Source organism: Schistocerca gregaria, chromosome 3 (genome assembly GCF_023897955.1).
Source record: "Schistocerca gregaria isolate iqSchGreg1 chromosome 3, iqSchGreg1.2, whole genome shotgun sequence".
Classification (NCBI taxonomy): Eukaryota; Metazoa; Arthropoda; class Insecta; order Orthoptera; family Acrididae; genus Schistocerca; species Schistocerca gregaria.
The window spans coordinates 20,266,030-20,288,343 of NC_064922.1; the positions used below are offsets into that span (position 1 = coordinate 20,266,030).

General features: G+C 48.4%; 7 non-coding genes across 7 annotated transcripts; all 7 read left to right on the forward strand.

Moving 5' to 3' along the window:
- Nucleotides 1-6,723: 6,723 nt before the first annotated feature.
- On the forward strand, nt 6,724-6,797 carry Trnaa-agc (transfer RNA alanine (anticodon AGC)). Its single transcript has one exon. It is a non-coding gene; the product is annotated as a tRNA-Ala (tRNA).
- Nucleotides 6,798-8,183: 1,386 nt separating this feature from the next.
- Nucleotides 8,184-8,257, forward strand: Trnaa-agc (transfer RNA alanine (anticodon AGC)). The gene has a single exon. It is a non-coding gene; the product is annotated as a tRNA-Ala (tRNA).
- A 4,305-nt stretch (nt 8,258-12,562) lies between these two features.
- Trnaa-agc (transfer RNA alanine (anticodon AGC)) lies at nt 12,563-12,636 on the forward strand. Its single transcript has one exon. It is a non-coding gene; the product is annotated as a tRNA-Ala (tRNA).
- Nucleotides 12,637-15,502: 2,866 nt separating this feature from the next.
- Trnaa-agc (transfer RNA alanine (anticodon AGC)) lies at nt 15,503-15,576 on the forward strand. The gene has a single exon. It is a non-coding gene; the product is annotated as a tRNA-Ala (tRNA).
- Nucleotides 15,577-16,973: 1,397 nt separating this feature from the next.
- On the forward strand, nt 16,974-17,047 carry Trnaa-agc (transfer RNA alanine (anticodon AGC)). Its single transcript has one exon. It is a non-coding gene; the product is annotated as a tRNA-Ala (tRNA).
- A 1,397-nt stretch (nt 17,048-18,444) lies between these two features.
- Trnaa-agc (transfer RNA alanine (anticodon AGC)) lies at nt 18,445-18,518 on the forward strand. Its single transcript has one exon. It is a non-coding gene; the product is annotated as a tRNA-Ala (tRNA).
- Nucleotides 18,519-22,153: 3,635 nt separating this feature from the next.
- Trnaa-agc (transfer RNA alanine (anticodon AGC)) lies at nt 22,154-22,227 on the forward strand. Its single transcript has one exon. It is a non-coding gene; the product is annotated as a tRNA-Ala (tRNA).
- The last annotated feature ends 87 nt before the right edge of the window (nt 22,228-22,314 follow it).

The following is a 22,314-nucleotide window of genomic DNA, read 5'->3' on the forward strand; positions in this document are numbered from 1 at the left end:
TTATTGTGTCCAAGTGTTTTGCAGTTGGACGACAAGAATTTTACGCAGTAGCAAAGAGCGAGGCACTGAGTTGGAATGAACAATGGAGAGCACAATGGGGCTCGAGATGTGCTTGTTACCTCAGGTGCTGTGTGATTGTCGACAAGGAGTGAAATGGACCAATTTGTGACCGCCCTTTCAATTTAAGACGTTCAAAACAGACGGAATTTGCATTCGTAATACCATAGCATCGAAACTACTTGGAACTCTTGTGTATATGAACGTGTCCGCGCCTTTGTATTCTGGTACCTTCGCCGCTACAAACCAACCAACCATCGTGTCCTTGCACATCAGAGTCGCAAAGAATGGAGAATAGCCAGGCTTGGTCGTGTGTGTAGCTGTAGCTCAGTTGGCAGATCGTTCGCTTAGCGTGTGAACGGTCTCGGGTTCAAGCCCTGGCTCCTCCATGTTTTGTGGTCAGTGCATGGTAAGTGTTGGTCGCGGCGAACATAAACTCACGCAAGAAGTTGCAAAACCAGCGTCACAGACTGATATGATGTATACTGTCATAAGGAGAGCAAGGTGTAAGTGTGGGGACCGGCTGTTATCGTGGTGTCATCGAGTGCAGATCTGTCTTAGGTATCACGGCTTAACGTCATTGAAGTCTAGAGGTGGACAAGACGTTCGTCTTACTCAGAGCGGTGTCTGAAGTCTATTTTCGACGTTATGCGTGCCACTTTCATTGTGGCCAACTACGATTCGATACAGAATGCACGAAACCTGAAAGACACCCTCACTGATACATAGAGAGTAGTGTTTCTCTGCGGAATAATGGGAGTGCAAGGGTCTGTGACGTTGATATGACTGTATGTAGCACTACAAGTTATCGGGGGTGTAAGCGTAGCTCAGATGGTAGAGCGCTCACTTAGCGTGCGAGAGGTACTGGGATCTATACCCAGCGCCTCCAGAAGTTTTAACACACCTACATGCGCACCTTGCGATACAAGTGGAATAATTCCCAACCGGCAGAGGTGTGTAGGCAGATACAAGCGAACGATTAGCATCCACAATTGCGCCGATTTCACGTAAATCCCACTGCACGTTCCTATTCTTTGCGTGCAGTCGGCTGCTACTGGTGTTGCTGGTTGTGACTGCTGATAACAGATGCCGTAGCAATCAATTCATGGAGTGAGTTGTATGCTTTGCGATAGTCTGTCTCTGACAAGGAAGCACAGGTGATATAGGTGCGAACACAGGAAGCTTGCAGCCCCTCGCTACCTGCACACACAGAGCAGCCACACTAGAAGAGCGGCCTAAGCCGTAGGCGAAATGTGCTCATTCGCTTTGGCGCGACGTCGAACTATAAATAAGGCTGTCACTAGCGTGAGCGTCGTGTAAAGTCGGAAAAGTCATCTGCATGGGTGATTGCCAAGTTTGGGGAGCGATTCGTAGTACGATCAGTGCAAAGTGGACGCGGAAACTTATTGTGTCCAAGTGTTTTGCAGTTGGACGACAAGAATTTTACGCAGTAGCAAAGAGCGAGGCACTGAGTTGGAATGAACAACGGAGAGCACAATGGGGCTCGAGATGTGCTTGTTACCTCAGGTGCTGTGTGATTGTCGACAAGGAGTGAAATGGACCAATTTGTGACCGCCCTTTCAATTTAAGACGTTCAAAACAGACGGAATTTGCATTCGTAATACCATAGCATCGAAACTACTTGGAACTCTTGTGTATATGAACGTGTCCGCGTCTTTGTATTCTGGTACCTTCGCCGCTACAAACCAACCAACCATCGTGTCCTTGCACATCAGAGTCGCAAGGAATGGAGAATAGCCAGGCTTGGTCGTGTGTGTAGCTGTAGCTCAGTTGGCAGATCGTTCGCTTAGCGTGTGAACGGTCTCGGGTTCAAGCCCTGGCTCCTCCATGTTTTGTGGTCAGTGCATGGTAAGTGTTGGTCGCGGCGAACATAAACTCACGCAAGAAGTTGCAAAACCAGCGTCACAGACTGATATGATGTATACTGTCATAAGGAGAGCAAGGTGTAAGTGTGGGGACCGGCTGTTATCGTGGTGTCATCGAGTGCAGATCTGTCTTAGGTATCACGGCTTAACGTCATTGAAGTCTAGAGGTGGACAAGACGTTCGTCTTACTCAGAGCGGTGTCTGAACTCTATTTTCGACGTTATGCGTGCCACTTTCATTGTGGCCAACTACGATTCGATACAGAATGCACGAAACCTGAAAGACACCCTCACTGATACATAGAGAGTAGTGTTTGTCTGCGGAATAATGGGAGTGCAAGGGTCTGTGACGTTGATATGACTGTATGTAGCACTACAAGTTATCGGGGGTGTAAGCGTAGCTCAGATGGTAGAGCGCTCACTTAGCGTGCGAGAGGTACTGGGATCGATACCCAGCGCCTCCAGAATTTTTAACACACCTACATGCGCACCTTGCGATACAAGTGGAATAATTCCCAACCGGCAGAGGTGTGTAGGCAGATACAAGCGAACGATTAGCATCCACAATTACGCCGATTTCACGTAAATCCCACTGCACGTTCCTATTCTTTGCGTGCAGTCGGCTGCTACTGGTGTTGCTGGTTGTGACTGCTGATAACAGATGCCGTAGCAATCAATTCATGGAGTGAGTTGTATGTTTTGCGATAGTCTGTCTCTGACAAGGAAGCACAGGTGATATAGGTGCGAACACAGGAAGCTTGCAGCCCCTCGCTACCTGCAGACACAGAGCAGCCACACTAGAAGAGCGGCCTAAGCCGTAGGCGAAATGTGCTCATTCGCTTTGGCGCGACGTCGAACTATAAATAAGGCTGTCACTAGCGTGAGCGTCGTGTAAAGTCGGAAAAGTCACCTGCATGGGTGATTGCCAAGTGTGGGGAGCGTTTCGTAGTACGATTAGTGCAAAGGGGACGCGGAAACTTATTGTGTCCAAGTGTTTTGCAGTTGGACGACAAGAATTTTACGCAGTAGCAAAGAGCGAGGCACTGAGTTGGCATGAACAATGGAGAGCACAATGGGGCTCGAGATGTGCTTGTTACCTCAGGTGCTGTGTGATTGTCGACAAGGAGTGAAATGGACCAATTTGTGACCGCCCTTTCAATTTAAGACGTTCAAAACAGACGGAATTTGTATTCGTAATACCAGAGCATCGAAACTACTTGGAACTCTTGTGTATATGAACGTGTCCGCGCCTTTGTATTCTGGTACCTTCGCCGCTACAAACCAACCAACCATCGTGTCCTTGCACATCAGAGTCGCAAAGAATGGAGAATAGCCAGGCTTGGTCGTGTGTGTAGCTGTAGCTCAGTTGGCAGATCATTCGCTTAGCGTGTGAACGGTCTCGGGTTCAAGCCCTGGCTCCTCCATGTTTTGTGGTCAGTGCATGGTAAGTGTTGCTCGCGGCGAACATAAACTCACGCAAGAAGTTGCAAAACCAGCGTCACAGACTGATATGATGTATACTGTCATAAGGAGAGCAAGGTGTAAGTGTGGGGACCGGCTGTTATCGTGGTGTCATCGAGTGCAGATCTGTCTTAGGTATCACGGCTTAACGTCATTGAAGTCTAGAGGTGGACAACACGTTCGTCTTACTCAGAGCGGTGTCTGAAGTCTATTTTAGACGTTATGCGTGCCACTTTCATTGTGGCCAACTACGATTCGATACAGAATGCACGAAACCTGAAAGACACCCTCACTGATACATAGAGAGTAGTGTTTGTCTGCGGAATAATGGGAGTGCAAGGGTCTGTGACGTTGATATGACTGTATGTAGCACTACAAGTTATCGGGGGTGTAAGCGTAGCTCAGATGGTAGAGCGCTCACTTAGCGTGCGAGAGGTACTGGGATCGATACCCAGCGCCTCCAGAATTTTTAACACACCTACATGCACACCTTGCGATACAAGTGGAATAATTCCCAACCGGCAGAGGTGTGTAGGCAGATACAAGCGAACGATTAGCATCCACAATTGCGCCGATTTCACGTAAATCCCACTGCACGTTCCTATTCTTTGCGTGCAGTCGGCTGCTACTGGTGTTGCTGGTTGTGACTGCTGATAACAGATGCCGTAGCAATCAATTCATGGAGTGAGTTGTATGTTTTGCGATAGTCTGTCTCTGATAAGGAAGCACAGGTGATATAGGTGCGAACACAGGAAGCTTGCAGCCCCTCGCTACCTGCAGACACAGAGCAGCCACACTAGAAGAGCGGCCTAAGCCGTAGGCGAAATGTGCTCATTCGCTTTGGCGCGACGTCGAACTATAAATAACGCTGTCACTAGCGTGAGGGTTGCGTGAGCGTCGTGTAAAGTCGGAAAAGTCATCTGCATGGGTGATTGCCAAGTTTGGGGAGCGATTCGTAGTACGATCAGTGCAAAGTGGACGCGGAAACTTATTGTGTCCAAGTGTTTTGCAGTTGGACGACAAGAATTTTACGCAGTAGCAAAGAGCGAGGCACTGAGTTGGAATGAACAATGGAGAGCACAATGGGGCTCGAGATGTGCTTGTTACTTCAGGTGCTGTGTGATTGTCGACAAGGAGTGAAATGGACCAATTTGTGACCGCCCTTTCAATTTAAGACGTTCAAAACAGACGGAATTTGCATTCGTAATACCATAGCATCGAAACTACTTGGAACTCTTGTGTATATGAACGTGTCCGCGCCTTTGTATTCTGGTACCTTCGCCGCTACAAACCAACCAACCATCGTGTCCTTGCACATCAGAGTCGCAAAGAATGGAGAATAGCCAGGCTTGGTCGTGTGTGTAGCTGTAGCTCAGTTGGCAGATCGTTCGCTTAGCGTGTGAACGGTCTCGGGTTCAAGCCCTGGCTCCTCCATGTTTTGTGGTCAGTGCATGGTAAGTGTTGGTCGCGGCGAACATAAAGTCACGCAAGAAGTTGCAAAACCAGCGTCACAGACTGATATGATGTATACTGTCATAAGGAGAGCAAGGTGTAAGTGTGGGGACCGGCTGTTATCGTGGTGTCATCGAGTGCAGATCTGTCTTAGGTATCACGGCTTAACGTCATTGAAGTCTAGAGGTGGACAAGACGTTCGTCTTACTCAGAGCGGTGTCTGAACTCTATTTTCGACGTTATGCGTGCCACTTTCATTGTGGCCAACTACGATTCGATACAGATTGCACGAAACCTGAAAGACACCCTCACTGATACATAGAGAGTAGTGTTTGTCTGCGGAATAATCGGAGTGCAAGGGTCTGTGACGTTGATATGACTGTATGTAGCACTACAAGTTATCGGGGGTGTAAGCGTAGCTCAGATGGTAGAGCGCTCACTTAGCGTGCGAGAGGTACTGGGATCGATACCCAGCGCCTCCAGAATTTTTAACACACCTACATGCGCACCTTGCGATACAAGTGGAATAATTCCCAACCGGCAGAGGTGTGTAGGCAGATACAAGCGAACGATTAGCATCCACAATTGCGCCGATTTGACGTAAATCCCACTGCACGTTCCTATTCTTTGCGTGCAGTCGGCTGCTACTGGTGTTGCTGGTTGTGACTGCTGATAACAGATGCCGTAGCAATCAATTCATGGAGTGAGTTGTATGTTTTGCGATAGTCTGTCTCTGACAAGGAAGCACAGGTGATATAGGTGCGAACACAGGAAGCTTGCAGCCCCTCACTACCTGCAGACACAGAGCAGCCACACTAGAAGAGCGGCCTAAGCCGTAGGCGAAATGTGCTCATTCGCTTTGGCGCGACGTCGAACTATAAATAAGGCTGTCACCAGCGTGAGCGTCGTGTAAAGTCGGAAAAGTCACCTGCATGGGTGATTGCCAAGTGTGGGGAGCGTTTCGTAGTACGATTAGTGCAAAGGGGACGCGGAAACTTATTGTGTCCAAGTGTTTTGCAGTTGGACGACAAGAATTTTACGCAGTAGCAAAGAGCGAGGCACTGAGTTGGCATGAACAATGGAGAGCACAATGAGGCTCGAGATGTGCTTGTTACCTCAGGTGCTGTGTGATTGTCGACAAGGAGTGAAATGGACCAATTTGTGACCGCCCTTTCAATTTAAGACGTTCAAAACAGACGGAATTTGCATTCGTAATACCAGAGCATCGAAACTACTTGGAACTCTTGTGTATATGAACGTGTCCGCGCCTTTGTATTCTGGTACCTTCGCCGCCACAAACCAACCAACCATCGTGTCCTTGCACATCAGAGTCGCAAAGAATTGAGAATAGCCAGGCTTGGTCGTGTGTGTAGCTGTAGCTCAGTTGGCAGATCGTTCGCTTAGCGTGTGAACGGTCTCGGGTTCAAGCCCTGGCTCCTCCATGTTTTGTGGTCAGTGCATGGTAAGTGTTGGTCGCGGCGAACATAAACTCACGCAAGAAGTTGCAAAACCAGCGTCACAGACTGATATGATGTATACTGTCATAAGGAGAGCAAGGTGTAAGTGTGGGGACCGGCTGTTATCGTGGTGTCATCGAGTGCAGATCTGTCTTAGGTATCACGGCTTAACGTCATTGAAGTCTAGAGGTGGACAAGACGTTCGTCTTACTCAGAGCGGTGTCTGAACTCTATTTTCGACGTTATGCGTGCCACTTTCATTGTGGCCAACTACGATTCGATACAGAATGCACGAAACCTGAAAGACACCCTCACTGATACATAGAGAGTAGTGTTTGTCTGCGGAATAATGGGAGTGCAAGGGTCTGTGACGTTGATATGACTGTATGTAGCACTACTAGTTATCGGAGGGGTGGGCGTAGCTCAGATGGTAGAGCGCTCGCTTAGCGTGCGAGAGGTACTGGGATCGATACCCAGCGCCTCCAGAATTTTTAACACACCTACATACGCACCTTGCGTTACAAGTGGAATAATTCCCAACCGGCAGAGGTGTGTAGACAGATACAAGCGAACGATTAGCATCCACAATTGCGCCGATTTCACGTAAATCCCACTGCACGTTCCTATTCTTTGCGTGCAGTCGGCTGCTACTGGTGTTGCTGGTTGTGACTGCTGATAACAGATGCCGTAGCAATCAATTCATGGAGTGAGTTGTATGTTTTGCGATAGTCTGTCTCTGACAAGGAAGCACAGGTGATATAGGTGCGAACACAGGAAGCTTGCAGCCCCTCGCTACCTGCAGACACAGAGCAGCCACACTAGAAGAGCGGCCTAAGCCGTAGGCGAAATGTGCTCATTCGCTTTGGCGCGACGTCGAACTATAAATAAGGCTGTCACTAGCGTGAGCGTCGTGTAAAGTCGGAAAAGTCACCTGCATGGGTGATTGCCAAGTGTGGGGAGCGTTTCGTAGTACGATTAGTGCAAAGGGGACGCGGAAACTTATTGTGTCCAAGTGTTTTGCAGTTGGACGACAAGAATTTTACGCAGTAGCAAAGAGCGAGGCACTGAGTTGGCATGAACAATGGAGAGCACAATGGGGCTCGAGATGTGCTTGTTACCTCAGGTGCTGTGTGATTGTCGACAAGGAGTGAAATGGACCAATTTGTGACCGCCCTTTCAATTTAAGACGTTCAAAACAGACGGAATTTGCATTCGTAATACCAGAGCATCGAAACTACTTGGAACTCTTGTGTATATGAACGTGTCCGCGCCTTTGTATTCTGGTACCTTCGCCGCTACAAACCAACCAACCATCGTGTCCTTGCACATCAGAGTCGCAAAGAATTGAGAATAGCCAGGCTTGGTCGTGTGTGTAGCTGTAGCTCAGTTGGCAGATCGTTCGCTTAGCGTGTGAACGGTCTCGGGTTCAAGCCCTGGCTCCTCCATGTTTTGTGGTCAGTGCATGGTAAGTGTTGGTCGCGGCGAACATAAACTCACGCAAGAAGTTGCAAAACCAGCGTCACAGACTGATATGATGTATACTGTCATAAGGAGAGCAAGGTGTAAGTGTGGGGACCGGCTGTTATCGTGGTGTCATCGAGTGCAGATCTGTCTTAGGTATCACGGCTTAACGTCATTGAAGTCTAGAGGTGGACAAGACGTTCGTCTTACTCAGAGCGGTGTCTGAACTCTATTTTCGACGTTATGCGTGCCACTTTCATTGTGGCCAACTACGATTCGATACAGAATGCGCGAAACCTGAAAGACACCCTCACTGATACATAGAGAGTAGTGTTTGTCTGCGGAATAATGGGAGTGCAAGGGTCTGTGACGTTGATATGACTGTATGTAGCACTACTAGTTATCGGGTGGGTGGGCGTAGCTCAGATGGTAGAGCGCTCGCTTAGCGTGCGAGAGGTACTGGGATCGATACCCAGCGCCTCCAGAATTTTTAACACACCTACATACGCACCTTGCGTTACAACTGGAATAATTCCCAACCGGCAGAAGTGTGTAGACAGATACAAGCGAACGATTAGCATCCACAATTGCGCCGATTTCACGTAAATCCCACTGCACGTTCCTATTCTTTGCGTGCAGTCGGCTGCTACTGGTGTTGCTGGTTGTGACTGCTGATAACAGATGCCGTAGCAATCAATTCATGGAGTGAGTTGTATGTTTTGCGATAGTCTGTCTCTGACAAGGAAGCACAGGTGATATAGGTGCGAACACAGGAAGCTTGCAGCCCCTCGCTACCTGCAGACACAGAGCAGCCACACTAGAAGAGCGGCCTAAGCCGTAGGCGAAATGTGCTCATTCGCTTTGGCGCGACGTCGAACTATAAATAAGGCTGTCACTAGCGTGAGCGTCGTGTAAAGTCGGAAAAGTCACCTGCATGGGTGATTGCCAAGTGTGGGGAGCGTTTCGTAGTACGATTAGTGCAAAGGGGACGCGGAAACTTATTGTGTCCAAGTGTTTTGCAGTTGGACGACAAGAATTTTACGCAGTAGCAAAGAGCGAGGCACTGAGTTGGCATGAACAATGGAGAGCACAATGGGGCTCGAGATGTGCTTGTTACCTCAGGTGCTGTGTGATTGTCGACAAGGAGTGAAATGGACCAATTTGTGACCGCCCTTTCAATTTAAGACGTTCAAAACAGACGGAATTTGCATTCGTAATACCAGAGCATCGAAACTACTTGGAACTCTTGTGTATATGAACGTGTCCGCGCCTTTGTATTCTGGTACCTTCGCCGCTACAAACCAACCAACCATCGTGTCCTTGCACATCAGAGTCGCAAAGAATGGAGAATAGCCAGGCTTGGTCGTGTGTGTAGCTGTAGCTCAGTTGGCAGATCGTTCGCTTAGCGTGTGAACGGTCTCGGGTTCCAGCCCTGGCTCCTCCATGTTTTGTGGTCAGTGCATGGTAAGTGTTGGTCGCGGCGAACATAAACTCACGCAAGAAGTTGCAAAACCAGCGTCACAGACTGATATGATGTATACTGTCATAAGGAGAGCAAGGTGTAAGTGTGGGGACCGGCTGTTATCGTGGTGTCATCGAGTGCAGATCTGTCTTAGGTATCACGGCTTAACGTCATTGAAGTCTAGAGGTGGACAACACGTTCGTCTTACTCAGAGCGGTGTCTGAACTCTATTTTCGACGTTATGCGTGCCACTTTCATTGTGGCCAACTACGATTCGATACAGAATGCACGAAACCTGAAAGACACCCTCACTGATACATAGAGAGTAGTGTTTGTCTGCGGAATAATGGGAGTGCAAGGGTCTGTGACGTTGATATGACTGTATGTAGCACTACAAGTTATCGGGGGTGTAAGCGTAGCTCAGATGGTGGAGCGCTCGCTTAGCGTGCGAGAGGTACTGGGATCGATACCCAGCGCCTCCAGAATTTTTAACACACCTACATGCGCACCTTGCGATACAAGTGGAATAATTCCCAACCGGCAGAGGTGTGTAGGCAGATACAAGCGAACGATTAGCATCCACAATTGCGCCGATTTCACGTAAATCCCACTGCACGTTCCTATTCTTTGCGTGCAGTCGGCTGCTACTGGTGTTGCTGGTTGTGACTGCTGATAACAGATGCCGTAGCAATCAATTCATGGAGTGAGTTGTATGTTTTGCGATAGTCTGTCTCTGACAAGGAAGCACAGGTGATATAGGTGCGAACGCAGGAAGCTTGCAGCCCCTCGCTACCTGCAGACACAGAGCAGCCACACTAGAAGAGCGGCCTAAGCCGTAGGCGAAATGTGCTCATTCGCTTTGGCGCGACGTCGAACTATAAATAAGGCTGTCACTAGCGTGAGCGTCGTGTAAAGTCGGAAAAGTCATCTGCATGGGTGATTGCCAAGTTTGGGGAGCGTTTCGTAGTACGATCAGTGCGAAGGGGACGCGGAAACTTATTGTGTCCAAGTGTTTTGCAGTTGGACGACAAGAATTTTACGCAGTAGCAAAGAGCGAGGCACTGAGTTGGCATCAACAATGGAGAGCACAATGGGGCTCGAGATGTGCTTGTTACCTCAGGTGCTGTGTGATTGTCGACAAGGAGTGAAATGGACCAATTTGTGACCGCCCTTTCAATTTAAGACGTTCAAAACAGACGGAATTTGCATTCGTAATACCATAGCATCGAAACTACTTGGAACTCTTGTGTATATGAACGTGTCCGCGCCTTTGTATTCTGGTACCTTCGCCGCTACAAACCAACCAACCATCGTGTCCTTGCACATCAGAGTCGCAAAGAATGGAGAATAGCCAGGCTTGGTCGTGTGTGTAGCTGTAGCTCAGTTGGCAGATCGTTCGCTTAGCGTGTGAACGATCTCGGGTTCAAGCCCTGGCTCCTCCATGTTTTGTGGTCAGTGCATGGTAAGTGTTGGTCGCGGCGAACATAAACTCACGCAAGAAGTTGCAAAACCAGCGTCACAGACTGATATGATGTATACTGTCATAAGGAGAGCAAGGTGTAAGTGTGGGGACCGGCTGTTATCGTGGTGTCATCGAGTGCAGATCTGTCTTAGGTATCACGGCTTAACGTCATTGAAGTCTAGAGGTGGACAACACGTTCGTCTTACTCAGAGCGGTGTCTGAACTCTATTTTCGACGTTATGCGTGCCACTTTCATTGTGGCCAACTACGATTCGATACAGAATGCACGAAACCTGAAAGACACCCTCACTGATACATAGAGAGTAGTGTTTGTCTGCGGAATAATGGGAGTGCAAGGGTCTGTGACGTTGATATGACTGTATGTAGCACTACAAGTTATCGGGGGTGTAAGCGTAGCTCAGATGGTGGAGCGCTCGCTTAGCGTGCGAGAGGTACTGGGATCGATACCCAGCGCCTCCAGAATTTTTAACACACCTACATGCGCACCTTGCGATACAAGTGGAATAATTCCCAACCGGCAGAGGTGTGTAGGCAGATACAAGCGAACGATTAGCATCCACAATTGCGCCGATTTCACGTAAATCCCACTGCACGTTCCTATTCTTTGCGTGCAGTCGGCTGCTACTGGTGTTGCTGGTTGTGACTGCTGATAACAGATGCCGTAGCAATCAATTCATGGAGTGAGTTGTATGTTTTGCGATAGTCTGTCTCTGACAAGGAAGCACAGGTGATATAGGTGCGAACGCAGGAAGCTTGCAGCCCCTCGCTACCTGCAGACACAGAGCAGCCACACTAGAAGAGCGGCCTAAGCCGTAGGCGAAATGTGCTCATTCGCTTTGGCGCGACGTCGAACTATAAATAAGGCTGTCACTAGCGTGAGCGTCGTGTAAAGTCGGAAAAGTCATCTGCATGGGTGATTGCCAAGTGTGGGGAGCGTTTCGTAGTACGATTAGTGCAAAGGGGACGCGGAAATTTATTGTGTCCAAGTGTTTTGCAGTTGGACGACAAGAATTTTACGCAGTAGCAAAGAGCGAGGCACTGAGTTGGCATGAACAATGGAGAGCACAATGGGGCTCGAGATGTGCTTGTTACCTCAGGTGCTGTGTGATTGTCGACAAGGAGTGAAATGGACCAATTTGTGACCGCCCTTTCAATTTAAGACGTTCAAAACAGACGGAATTTGCATTCGTAATACCATAGCATCGAAACTACTTGGAACTCTTGTGTATATGAACGTGTCCGCGCCTTTGTATTCTGGTACCTTCGCCGCTACAAACCAACCAACCATCGTGTCCTTGCACATCAGAGTCGCAAAGAATGGAGAATAGCCAGGCTTGGACGTGTGTGTAGAGGTAGCTCAGTTGGCAGATCGTTCGCTTAGCGTGTGAACGGTCTCGGGTTCAAGCCCTGGCTCCTCCATGTTTTGTGGTCAGTGCATGGTAAGTGTTGGTCGCGGCGAACATAAACTCACGCAAGAAGTTGCAAAACCGGCGTCACAGACTGATATGATGTATACTGTCATAAGGAGAGCAAGGTGTAAGTGTGGGGACCGGCTGTTATCGTGGTGTCATCGAGTGCAGATCTGTCTTAGGTATCACGGCTTAACGTCATTGAAGTCTAGAGGTGGGCAACACGTTCGTCTTACTCAGAGCGGTGTCTGAACTCTATTTTCGACGTTATGCGTGCCACTTTCATTGTGGCCAACTACGATTCGATACAGAATGCACGAAACCTGAAAGACACCCTCACTGATACATAGAGAGTAGTGTTTGTCTGCGGAATAATGGGAGTGCAAGGGTCTGTGACGTTGATATGACTGTATGTAGCACTACTAGTTATCGGGGGGTGGGCGTAGCTCAGATGGTAGAGCGCTCGCTTAGCGTGCGAGAGGTACTGGGATCGATACCCAGCGCCTCCAGAATTTTTAACACACCTACATGCGCACCTTGCGATACAAGTGGAATAATTCCCAACCGGCAGAGGTGTGTAGGCAGATACAAGCGAACGATTAGCATCCACAATTGCGCCGATTTCACGTAAATCCCACTGCACGTTCCTATTCTTTGCGTGCAGTCGGCTGCTACTGGTGTTGCTGGTTGTGACTGCTGATAACAGATGCCGTAGCAATCAATTCATGGAGTGAGTTGTATGTTTTGCGATAATCTGTCTCTGACAAGGAAGCACAGGTGATATAGGTGCGAACACAGGAAGCTTGCAGCACCTCGCTACCTGCAGACACAGAGCAGCCACACTAGAAGAGCGGCCTAAGCCGTAGGCGAAATGTGCTCATTCGCTTTGGCGCGACGTCGAACTATAAATAAGGCTGTCACTAGCGTGAGCGTTGCGTGAGCGCCGTGTAAAGTCGGAAAAGTTATCTGCATGGGTGATTGCCAAGTGTGGGGAGCGTTTCGTAGTACGATTAGTGCAAAGGGGACGTGGAAACTTATTGTGTCCAAGTGTTTTGCAGTTGGACGACAAGAATTTTACGCAGTAGCAAAGAGCGAGGCACTGAGTTGGCATGAACAATGGAGAGCACAATGGGGCTCGAGATGTGCTTGTTACCTCAGGTGCTGTGTGATTGTCGACAAGGAGTGAAATGGACCAATTTGTGACCGCCCTTTCAATTTAAGACGTTCAAAACAGACGGAATTTGCTTTCGTAATACCATAGCATCGAAACTACTTGGAACTCCTGTGTATATGAACGTGTCCGCGCCTTTGTATTCTGGTACCTTCGCCGCTACAAACCAACCAACCATCGTGTCCTTGCACATCAGAGTCCAAAGAATGGAGAATAGCCAGGCTTGGTCGTGTGTGTAGCTGTAGCTCAGTTGGCAGATCGTTCGCTTAGCGTGTGAACGGTCTCGGGTTCAAGCCCTGGCTCCTCCATGTTTTGTGGTCAGTGCATGGTAAGTGTTGGTCGCGGCGAACATAAACTCACGCAAGAAGTTGCAAAACCAGCGTCACAGACTGATATGATGTATACTGTCATAAGGAGAGCAAGGTGTAAGTGTGGGGACCGGCTGTTATCGTGGTGTCATCGAGTGCAGATCTGTCTTAGGTATCACGGCTTAACGTCATTGAAGTCTAGAGGTGGGCAACACGTTCGTCTTACTCAGAGCGGTGTCTGAACTCTATTTTCGACGTTATGCGTGCCACTTTCATTGTGGCCAACTACGATTCGATACAGAATGCACGAAACCTGAAAGACACCCTCACTGATACATAGAGAGTAGTGTTTGTCTGCGGAATAATGGGAGTGTAAGGGTCTGTGACGTTGATATGACTGTATGTTGCACTACTAGTTATCGGGGGGTGGGCGTAGCTCAGATGGTAGAGCGCACGCTTAGCGTGCGAGAGGTACTGGGATCGATACCCAGCGTCTCCAGAATTTTTAACACACCTACATGCGCACCTTGCGATACAAGTGGAATAATTCCCAACCGGCAGAGGTGTGTAGGCAGATACAAGCGAACGATTAGCATCCACAATTGCGCCGATTTCACGTAAATCCCACTGCACGTTCCTATTCTTTGCGTGCAGTCGGCTGCTACTGGTGTTACTGGTTGTGACTGCTGATAACACATGCCGTAGCAATCAATTCATGGAGTGAGTTGTATGTTTTGCGATAGTCTGTCTCTGACAAGGAAGCACAGGTGATATAGGTGCGAACACAGGAAGCTTGCAGCACCTCGCTACCTGCAGACACAGAGCAGCCACATTAGAAGAGCGGCCTAAGCCGTAGGCGAAATGTGCTCATTCGCTTTATCGCGACGTCGAACTATAAATAAGGCTGTCACTAGCGTGAGCGTTGCGTGAGCGTCGTGTAAAGTCGGAAAAGTTATCTGCATGGGTGATTGCCAAGTGTGGGGAGCGTTTCGTAGTACGATTAGTGCAAAGGGGACGCGGAAACTTATTGTGTCCAAGTGTTTTGCAGTTGGACGACAAGAATTTTACGCAGTAGCAAAGAGCGAGGCACTGAGTTGGCATGAACAATGGAGAGCACAATGGGGCTCGAGATGTGCTTGTTACCTCAGGTGCTGTGTGATTGTCGACAAGGAGTGAAATGGACCAATTTGTGACCGCCCTTTCAATTTAAGACGTTCAAAACAGACGGAATTTGCTTTCGTAATACCATAGCATCGAAACTACTTGGAACTCCTGTGTATATGAACGTGTCCGCGCCTTTGTATTCTGGTACCTTCGCCGCTACAAACCAACCAACCATCGTGTCCTTGCACATCAGAGTCGCAAAGAATGGAGAATAGCCAGGCTTGGTCGTGTGTGTAGCTGTAGCTCAGTTGGCAGATCGTTCGCATAGCGTGTGAACGGTCTCGGTTTCAAGCCCTGGCTCCTCCATGTTTTGTGGTCAGTGCATGGTAAGTGTTGGTCGCGGCGAACATAAACGCACGCAAGAGGTTGCAAAACCAGCGTCACAGACTGATATGATGTATACTGTCATAAGGAGAGCAAGATGTAAGTGTGGGGACCGGCTGTTATCGTGGTGTCATCGAGTGCAGATCTGTCTTAGGTATCACGGCTTAACGTCATTGAAGTCTAGAGGTGGACAACACGTTCGTCTTACTCAGAGCGGTGTCTGAACTCTATTTTCGACGTTATGCGTGCCACTTTCATTGTGGCCAACTACGATTCGATACAGAATGCACGAAACCTGAAAGACACCCTCACTGATACATAGAGAGTAGTGTTTGTCTGCGGAATAATGGGAGTGCAAGGGTCTGTGACGTTGATATGATTGTATGTAGCACTACTAGTTATCGGGGGGGTGGGCGTAGCTCAGATGGTAGAGCGCTCGCTTAGCGTGCGAGAGGTACTGGGATCGATACCCAGCGCCTCCAGAGTTTTTATCACACCTACATGCGCACCTTGCGATACAAGTGGAATAATTCCCAACCGGCAGAGGTGTGTAGGCGGATACAAGCGAACGATTAGCATCCACAATTGCGCCGATTTCACGTAAATCCCACTGCACGTTCCTATTCTTTGCGTGCAGTCGGCTGCTACTGGTGTTGCTGGTTGTGACTGCTGATAACAGATGCCGTAGCAATCAATTCATGGAGTGAGTTGTATGTTTTGCGATAGTCTGTCTCTGACAAGGAAGCACAGGTGATATAGGTGCGAACACAGGAAGCTTGCAGCACCTCGCTACCTGCAGACACAGAGCAGCCACATTAGAAGAGCGGCCTAAGCCGTAGGCGAAATGTGCTCATTCGCTTTATCGCGACGTCGAACTATAAATAAGGCTGTCACTAGCGTGAGCGTTGCGTGAGCGTCGTGTAAAGTCGGAAAAGTTATCTGCATGGGTGATTGCCAAGTGTGGGGAGCGTTTCGTAGTACGATTAGTGCAAAGGGGACGCGGAAACTTATTGTGTCCAAGTGTTTTGCAGTTGGACGACAAGAATTTTACGCAGTAGCAAAGAGCGAGGCACTGAGTTGGCATGAACAATGGAGAGCACAATGGGGCTCGAGATGTGCTTGTTACCTCAGGTGCTGTGTGATTGTCGACAAGGAGTGAAATGGACCAATTTGTGACCGCCCTTTCAATTTAAGACGTTCAAAACAGACGGAATTTGCTTTCGTAATACCATAGCATCGAAACTACTTGGAACTCCTGTGTATATGAACGTGTCCGCGCCTTTGTATTCTGGTACCTTCGCCGCTACAAACCAACCAACCATCGTGTCCTTGCACATCAGAGTCGCAAAGAATGGAGAATAGCCAGGCTTGGTCGTGTGTGTAGCTGTAGCTCAGTTGGCAGATCGTTCGCATAGCGTGTGAACGGTCTCGGTTTCAAGCCCTGGCTCCTCCATGTTTTGTGGTCAGTGCATGGTAAGTGTTGGTCGCGGCGAACATAAACGCACGCAAGAGGTTGCAAAACCAGCGTCACAGACTGATATGATGTATACTGTCATAAGGAGAGCAAGATGTAAGTGTGGGGACCGGCTGTTATCGTGGTGTCATCGAGTGCAGATCTGTCTTAGGTATCACGGCTTAACGTCATTGAAGTCTAGAGGTGGACAACACGTTCGTCTTACTCAGAGCGGTGTCTGAACTCTATTTTCGACGTTATGCGTGCCACTTTCATTGTGGCCAACTACGATTCGATACAGAATGCACGAAACCTGAAAGACACCCTCAATGATACATAGAGAGTAGTGTTTGTCTGCGGAATAATGGGAGTGCAAGGGTCTGTGACGTTGATATGATTGTATGTAGCACTACTAGTTATCGGGGGGGTGGGCGTAGCTCAGATGGTAGAGCGCTCGCTTAGCGTGCGAGAGGTACTGGGATCGATACCCAGCGCCTCCAGAGTTTTTATCACACCTACATGCGCACCTTGCGATACAAGTGGAATAATTCCCAACCGGCAGAGGTGTGTAGGCGGATACAAGCGAACGATTAGCATCCACAATTGCGCCGATTTCACGTAAATCCCACTGCACGTTCCTATTCTTTGCGTGCAGTCGGCTGCTACTGGTGTTGCTGGTTGTGACTGCTGATAACAGATGCCGTAGCAATCAATTCATGGAGTGAGTTGTATGTTTTGCGATAGTCTGTCTCTGACAAGGAAGCACAGGTGATATAGGTGCGAACACAGGAAGCTTGCAGCCCCTCGCTACCTGCAGACACAGAGCAGCCACACTAGAAGAGCGGCCTAAGCCGTAGGCGAAATGTGCTCATTCGCTTTGGCGCGACGTCGAACTATAAATAACGCTGTCACTAGCGTGAGCGTTGCGTGAGCGTCGTGTAAAGTCGGAAAACTCATCTGCATGGGTGATTGCCAAGTGTGGGGAGCGTTTCGTAGTACGATTAGTGCAAAGGGGACGCCGAAACTTATTGTGTCCAAGTGTTTTGCAGTTGGACGACAAGAATTTTACGCAGTAGCAAAGAGCGAGGCACTGAGTTGGCATGAACAATGGAGAGCACAATGGGGCTCGAGATGTGCTTGTTACCTCAGGTGCTGTGTGATTGTCGACAAGGAGTGAAATGGACCAATTTGTGACCGCCCTTTCAATTTAAGACGTTCAAAACAGACGGAATTTGCTTTCGTAATACCATAGCATCGAAACTACTTGGAACTCCTGTGTATATGAACGTGTCCGCGCCTTTGTATTCTGGTACCTTCGCCGCTACAAACCAACCAACCATCGTGTCCTTGCACATCAGAGTCGCAAAGAATGGAGAATAGCCAGGCTTGGTCGTGTGTGTAGCTGTAGCTCAGTTGGCAGATCGTTCGCTTAGCGTGTGAACGGTCTCGGGTTCAAGCCCTGGCTCCTCCATGTTTTGTGGTCAGTGCATGGTAAGTGTTGGTCGCGGCGAACATAAACTCACGCAAGAAGTTGCAAAACCAGCGTCACAGACTGATATGATGTATACTGTCATAAGGAGAGCAAGGTGTAAGTGTGGGGACCGGCTGTTATCGTGGTGTCATCGAGTGCAGATCTGTCTTAGGTATCACGGCTTAACGTCATTGAAGTCTAGAGGTGGGCAACACGTTCGTCTTACTCAGAGCGGTGTCTGAACTCTATTTTCGACGTTATGCGTGCCACTTTCATTGTGGCCAACTACGATTCGATACAGAATGCACGAAACCTGAAAGACACCCTCACTGATACATAGAGAGTAGTGTTTGTCTGCGGAATAATGGGAGTGCAAGGGTCTGTGATGTTGATATGACTGTATGTAGCACTACTAGTTATCGGGGGGGTGGGCGTAGCTCAGATGGTAGAGCGCTCGCTTAGCGTGCGAGAGGTACTGGGATCGATACCCAGCGCCCCCAGAATTTTTAACACACCTACCTATATATTAGACCTTCTGGTGACAAACAGACCCGAACTATTTGAATCAGTTAATGCAGAACAGGGAATCAGCGATCATAAAGCAGTTACTGCGTCGATGATTTCAGCCGTAAATAGAAATATTAAAAAAGGTAGGAAGATTTTTCTGTTTAGCAAAAGTGACAAAAAGCAGATTACAGAGTTCCTGACGGCTCAACACAAAAGTTTTGTCTCAAGTGCAGATAGTGTTGAGGATCAGTGGAGAAAGTTCAAAACCATGGTACAATATGCGTTAGATGAGTATGTGCCAAGCAAGATCGTAAGAGATGGAAAAGAGCCACCGTGGTACAACAACCGAGTTAGAAAACTGCTGCGGAAGCAAAGGGAACTTCACAGCAAACATAAACATAGCCAAAGCCTTGCAGACAAACAAAAATTACGCGAAGCGAAATGTAGTGTGAGGAGGGTTATGCGAGAGGCTTTCAATGAATTCGAAAGTAACGTTCTATGTACTGACTTGGCAGAAAATCCTAAGAAATTTTGGTCCTATGTCAAAGCTGTAGGTGGATCAAAACAAAATGTCCAGACACTCTGTGACCAAAATGGTACTGAAACAGAGGATGACAGACTAAAGGCCGAATTACTAAATGTCTTCTTCCAAAGCCCTTTCACAGAGGAAGACTGCACTGTGCTTCCTTCTCTAGATTGTCGCACAGTTGACAAAATGGTAGATATCGAAGTAGACGACAGAGGGATAGAGAAACAATTAAAATCGCTCAAAAGAGGAAAGGCCGCTGGTCCTGATGGGATACCAGTTCGATTTTACACAGAGTACGCGAAGGAACTTGCCCCCCTTCTTGCAGCGGTGTACCGTAGGTCTCTAGAAGAGCGAAGCGTTCCAAAGGATTGGAAAAGGGCACAGGTCATCCCCGTTCTCAAGAAGGGACGTCGAACAGATGTGCAGAACTATAGACCTATATCTCTAACGTCGATCAGTTGTAGAATTTTGGAACACGTATTATGTTCGAATATAATGTCTTTTCTGGAGACTAGAAATCTACTCTGTAGGAATCAGCATGGGTTTCGAAAAAGACGATCGTGTGAAACCCAGCTCGCGCTATTCGTCCACGAGACTCAGAGGGCCTTAGACACGGGTTCACAGGTAGATGCCGTGTTTCTTGACTTCCGCAAGGCGTTTGACACAGTTCCCCATAGTCGTTTAATGAACAAAGTAAGAGCATACGGACTATCAGATCAATTGTGTGATTGGATTGAGGAGTTCCTAGATAACAGAACGCAGCACGTCATTCTCAATGGAGAGAAGTCTTCCGAAGTAAGAGTGATTTCAGGTGTGCCGCAGGGGAGTGTCATAGGACCGTTGCTATTCACAATATACATAAATGACCTGGTGGATGACATCGGAAGTTCACTGAGGCTTTTTGCAGATGATGCTGTGGTGTATCGAGAGGTTGCAACAATGGAAAATTGTACTGAAATGCAGGAGTATCTGCAGCGAATTGACGCATGGTGCACGGAATGGCAATTGAATCTCAATGTAGCGAAGTGTAATGTGATGCGAATACATAGAAAGATAGGTCCCTTATCATTTAGCTACAAAATAGCAGGTCAGCAACTGGAAGCAGTTAATTCCATAAATTATCTGAGAGTACGCATTAGGAGTGATTTAAAATGGAATGATCATATAAAGTTGATCGTCGGTAAAGCAGATGCCAGACTGAGATTCATTGGAAGAATCCTAAGGAAATGCAATCCGACAACAAAGGAAGTAGGTTACAGTACGCTAGTTCGCCCAATGCTTGAATACTGCTCAGCAGTGTGGGATCCGCACCAGGTAGGGTTGATAGAAGAGATAGAGAAGATCCAACGGAGAGCAGCGCGCTTTGTTACAGGATCATTTAGTAATTGCGAAAGCGTTACGGAGATGATAGATAAACTCCAGTGGAAGACTCTGCAGGAGAGACGCTCAGTAGCTCGGTACGGGCTTTTGTTGAAGTTTCGAGAACATACCTTCACCGAAGAGTCAAGCAGTATATTGCTCCCTCCTACGTATATCTCGCGAAGAGACCATGAGGATAAAATCAGAGAGATTAGAGCCCACACAGAAGCATACCGACAATCCTTCTTTCCACGTACAATACGAGACTGGAATAGAAGGGAGAACCGATAGAGGTACTCAGGGTACCCTCCGCCACACACCGTCAGGTGGCTTGCGGAGTACGGATGTAGATGTAGATGTAGATGCGCACCTTGCGATTCAAGTGGAATAATTCCCAACCGGCAGAGGTGTGTAGGCAGATACAAGCGAACGATTAGCATCCACAATTGCGCCGATTTCACGTAAATCCCACTGCACGTTCCTATTCTTTGCGTGCAGTCGGCTGCTACTGGTGTTGCTGGTTGTGACTGCTGATAACAGATGCCGTAGCAATCAATTCATGGAGCGAGTTGTATGTTTTGCGATAGTCTGTCTCTGACAAGGAAGCACAGGTGATATAGGTGCGAACACAGGAAGCTTGCAGCCCCTCGCTACCTGCAGACACAGAGCAGCCACACTAGAAGAGCGGCCTAAGCCGTAGGCGAAATGTGCTCATTCGCTTTGGCGCGACGTCGAACTATAAATAACGCTGTCACTAGCGTGAGCGTTGCGTGAGCGTCGTGTAAAGTCGGAAAAGTCATCTGCATGGGTGATTGCCAAGTGTGGGGAGCGTTTCGTAGTACGATTAGTGCAAAGGGGACGCGGAAACTTATTGTGTCCCAGTGTTTTGCAGTTGGACGACAAGAATTTTACGCAGTAGCAAAGAGCGAGGCACTGAGTTGGCATGAACAATGGAGAGCACAATGGGGCTCGAGATGTGCTTGTTACCTCAGGTGCTGTGTGATTGTCGACAAGGAGTGAAATGGACCAATTTGTGACCGCCCTTTCAATTTAAGACGTTCAAAACAGACGGAATTTGCATTCGTAATACCAGAGCATCGAAACTACTTGGAACTCTTGTGTATATGAACGTGTCCGCGCCTTTGTATTCTGGTACCTTCTTCGCTACAAACCAACCAACCATCGTGTCCGTGCACATCAGAGTCGCAAAGAATGGAGAATAGCCAGGCTTGGTCCTGTGTGTAGCTGTAGCTCAGTTGGCAGATCGTTCGCTTAGCGTGTGAACGGTCTCGGGTTCAAGCTCTGGCTCCTCCATGTTTTGTGGTCAGTGCATGGTAAGTGTTGGTCGCGGCGAACATAAACGCACGCAAGAAGTTGCAAAACCAGCGTCACAGACTGATATGATGTTTACTGTCATAAGGAGAGCAAGGTGTAAGTGTGGGGACCGGCTGTTATCGTGGTGTCATCGAGTGCAGATCTGTCTTAGGTATCACGGCTTAACGTCATTGAAGTGTAGATGTGGACAACACGTTCGTCTTACTCAGAGCGGTGTCTGAACTCTATTTTCGACGTTATGCGTGCCACTTTCATTGTGGCCAACTACGATTCGATACAGAATGCACGAAACCTGAAAGACACCCTCACTGATACATAGAGAGTAGTGTTTGTCTGCGGAATAATGGGAGTGCAAGTGTCTGTGACGTTGATATGACTGTATGTAGCACTACTAGTTATCGGGGGGGTGGGCGTAGCTCAGATGGTAGAGCGCTCGCTTAGCGTGCGAGAGGTACTGGGATCGATACCCAGCGCCTCCAGAATTTTTAACACACCTACATGCGCACCTTGCCATGCAAGTGGAATAATTCCCAACCGGCAGAGGTGTGTAGGCAGATACAAGCGAA